A 4,590-nucleotide genomic window follows, 5' to 3' on the forward strand; every position below is an offset into this window, starting at 1 on the left:
TGAAGGCCAAGGAGCTGGATCGTTTTTCTCAATCTGTTATCATTGTCAGAAAAATATTATTTAAAGATGCTAATACCAGGGGACTGGTAAATAAGAAAATTGGCCTTGGCAACAGAACATGTAGAATGTGAAAATATATAAGCCCTTTTATGACCTGTCAGGGAGAAAATACCAATTTTTTGAATTTTAAATATTCATTGCAAAACCTAAATCATGTCAAATCTATTACTAGTTGAGTCTCTTTACGTATGAAAATCCATGTCTTAAAAGCATTATGCTCTGTAAAATAAGCTGTCAGCCATGATTGCTGAAAAATACATCTCTTACAGCTCAAAGAGAGGACTAAAATTGCTCTGGGAATTTTTGAACACAGACACTTTGGGTCTGAAGTGGAATACCACTTCCCCCTCAAAAGTCTCCTTACTAATTTTAATTTTAAGTGTCCAACCGTTTCCACAGCTATCGCCAAACCAATCAGGGAAAACTCGTTCTGTAAAAATCAATAAAAAAAATTTACAATGTAAATAGTTACATTAGTTATTTTCCTTGTGATTAAACTATAAGATTTTGTTATTTCTTTTGGCATTCAGTTCTTTAGCTGTCTGAAAATGGTTCACTTTGACCTTCTTCTTTGGTCAGTCAAACTGAAGTGAGGGGGCCTCTGTCTATGTGTAGACTCCTGTATATTTAACTTTTGATTATGTGGGACCAATGGCCAGTATAATAGAAAAAAATCTCCCCAAACCATTTCTAGGATTATCTGTTCACCTTGCCATGTCCATCTTGCAATGAAATCTGACTTGCACCTGCCTGCTCCTCCGCATGATTGGACTCCAAAGACTATTACCAATGAAGAGATTGTCCTGTGTCATTGTTTATAACATGGACTTAATGCACACGCACATTCACAAGCACATTTATAGTTCTAGATGAACCTTGGAACGATAAACCATGTATAACCAGTTTCTTTGCGAGGTGTTAGCAGTGAGAACTACAGTCAGCCAGCCTGACAGATCAAACGCAATCTCGATGATGTTTAAAAAGGATTTGAAATCATTTGAATCATTTCTGTGTTCTTTCTCACGCTCTTTCAATTCTATTTTGTCCCTTTATTTTCAAAATGTCTATGGAACAAGAGGATGAACTGGGGGAGAACTTTGACCTCTTTGACTCTTTGTAGGTGGATACTGGATTAAATATATTGTGATTTCTGTTTCTTATGGATTATTAAAGTCAGAGGAAATCTGCTTCCCTTCACATAAAAGCAAATCCCAACCCAGATGATGCTGGAGTTTCCCTGTTGACCATGGTTATTATGCTGCTGTGGCCTTGGGTACCGGGTTCTCACAGCAGTGCCGAAAGGTCTCATGTGATTTCGCTCTGAAACCTGGTGAAAGAAGCATGTCATGTGGTCTGACTGTGCCAGGGAATAAATAAATAAGCAATAAGGAATGACCTACTTTCTCACTGGGGGTCAAGAGTGTGTGCTGTGAATGTGACCATGTAGAATGCTGTTTTCATTTGAGACTGGTTTCTTCTAAACAATGACCTTTATTTCTATCTGCAGATACCAGTTGTATCGCTTTAATTCAGGAGGAAGTTTCCTTCAAAGTATAGAATCAATGAAGGGAAGAGATCATTTCCTGGGAATCTTAGGCACGTAGAACAGGGTTAAATGTCCTAGGTTAACTATTAAATTCCTAGTGATTTGAATTATTTTCTAAGAGAAAAGGCAAAAAGGACTTTTCTTTGTCTACATGGTAGCCAACTTTAATATCTCAGCTCCTTGGAGAATTAAAATACATGATTTTGTGGCTTGATGAGAAGGTCACTGCACATGCATTAATTTACCTGGCAGTACCCAAACCCTGTTGATGAGTGGCCCTTCTATTTCTGCAAATAACATGTTTTTATCTAACCAAATAACTATTAGAAAGCCTGGTAGAAAAACATTCTTCAAAGTTATCACATTTATCTTTTTATTTGTTTGGAAATAGAAACCAAAATCCCTTTATCATCTCTGGCATAGTTTCTATTCTCATTTAAATCATAGATCTTTACGATCTTTTTAAAAAAATAAGCTTAAAAATGTTCATGATAGGTACCTGAAAATATCTATGATATTAAGACAGGAAATTGAATTCCAAAGATAATTGCTCATGGAGAGAAAAAGACAGAAGAGTTATTGGTGCCTTCTGATACCATAAAGGATTACCAAATATTTGGTGATTTGGGCCAAGTTTATAATGAGCAGGAAAAAGGGTTCATGGACAGTAACTTCTTGAAGCTCCGCAAGGAACAAAAGGAACAACCAGTCACCGAGGAGGAATCTACTTGCTCAGTAACTGCCTGGGTGTAGCCGACTCAGAGGTTTCCCGCCTTGCCTTACCAAGTCATCAGAGTGGTGTTTTGTACAGTAACAGGCCTTTTCTCCGAGGCCCCTGAAAGGTGTGTTTGGAAGCCATGTGGTGACAAAGCACACTGTGAGTCCCCCCTCTGCAGACGGCTCCACGTCAGGAAGGCTCCACGTGCAAGTCGGCTGTCTCAGGCCCAGAGGGAATTCCGCTGCTCCACCATTTAGATCAGTGTGTTCTTTTCAAGCCACTGAAAACATTCTGTAGGAAGTCACATTTCTCAGACACGTGAAATGCCACGTCCCAGAAGCAAGTCAAACGCCCTTTGAAGTTTCCTGCTCCATGTCAAATATTTCGTACTTTAATACTGAGGTGGTTTACTTAATTTAATACGAGGTGGTTTTATTTCCTCATCATGGAATTCCTAGGAACGTCCTTTACAGGTCCTGCCTGGCATCCTTTTATTTAACCAATGGTCCAGATCGTTTAAAACTCAAAAGCAGGTACAAAAAGGAAAACCTTTCACTCTCAACCCAGAAGAGTGTCTCACATAGTATTTACCTTCCATTAACACTTATAAAACCCAGTTCATGAAAATATTATCTAGTAACAATTATACATAAAATCAATTTTATAATGCAAATAGTAGTTTACAAAGACCAAGGGGACTAATAATACTAAAACATTTCTTTTACAAAAGGTAGATTTTCGAAAAGCAATCACCTGTTCCTTAATGTTAATATAAGGTAAACTTGAATTGGGCATAAATCAAGTTCTAAGAAGATTGTTCTGAATTTCTAGTTTAACTTCTGATCTGCACCATAAAGCAGTCATTAATTCCCTTCAAAAACATTTATTGAATATCTCTGTGGAGGAGACAAGTATCACAGGGTTCTTACCCTCAAAAAGTTAATAAATCTTTGCTGGCCAAATCTTTGCAGTTAAGGCCAAATATCTTCATCTTATTTATTTATCTTCTTTTAACATAATAATTTTCTTTTAGTGGTATGAATAAGTCTGTTTTAATTATTTGCTTAAAGCAATGAAAACAGGAGCTCTGTCTCTCTCGATGTTCTCATCTTTTCTAATTGTATGTAAGTACACTTAGTGAATTATCATAAGTTAATTCTATATGTTTTCCATCTCATTATGGGAGATGAAACCATTTTTAAAATTTGTATTTAAAAAACATGGAGGATGGGTGTTCTTCTCCTCATTATGGAAAGTTTGCTTTTATACATATTTCTTCTGAGAGCTGTGGGACCTGGATGCTGAGCTCAAAGCTTATACTTTAAGCATCACAATCTCCTAATCAACAAACAACCTCATGGTGGGTACTGGAATCTCTTTGCAATGGCATTCTTAGAGGAAGCCGAATCTCTGAAATATGTTCAGTCTGTTGGTGCTTGTCAGACCCTTAATATAACTTACAGTACAATTTGGTCATTTATTATTTTCTGTTAAAAGACCCAACTCAGAACATCCCTGAACATCTTATCAAAAAAATTGAGCTGTAAATATTAACTCATTGATTCATGCCACAAATATTTATTGAGGACTTCAATCTTCCAAGTTATTCTAGGTTCACAAAGTTGTGATGAACTCAGCAAACTTCCTGCCTTCGTGTAGTCTACGTTATACATGGAGAGTAAGAGGGTGGGAAGTCTGAAGGGCACAGAGCGGTTTAAAAGAACACGGCATGGACAGGGATGCTCTTTTAGGTAAGGTGGTCATGGCGAGCCTCTCAGAAGAGCTATTTACCTAGAGACTGAATACAGCAGGGGAGTGAGCCATGTTGGTGTCCAGGAGGGAGCACTTCAGACCAAGAGAAAAGCAAGTGCAAAGTCCCGGGTGTAAGGGGATGAGAAGAAGGAACAGTAAAGAGTTCTGTGGGTGACACAATGGACAGGAGAAGGTCTGATCGCACGCGAGATTGGAGGGGGGAGGTTGGAAGATGGAAAGATCTTGGAATTTTTTTCTAAATCTGGGATGACGGTAGTTAGATATGAGCAAGGAAATGATATAATCTAAATTTTCTTTTTTAAAGGATCCCTTCAGCTCCTAATTAGAGAGGAATCTTAGGAAGAACGATAAGTGGGAAGGTAAGTTACTGAACAGCGATGGCAGCCATGAGGGCCACATTCATACAGCTACAGTGATACAGGTTAAACAATGACTTTTTCTCTCAGCCATATTTATTTTCTGTTTCTTTATTTTGTTAGAAAAAAACGGTCAC

Source organism: Otolemur garnettii, unplaced genomic scaffold, assembly GCF_000181295.1.
Source record: "Otolemur garnettii isolate 467f Iridium unplaced genomic scaffold, OtoGar3 scaffold00039, whole genome shotgun sequence".
Taxonomy (NCBI): domain Eukaryota; kingdom Metazoa; phylum Chordata; class Mammalia; order Primates; family Galagidae; genus Otolemur; species Otolemur garnettii.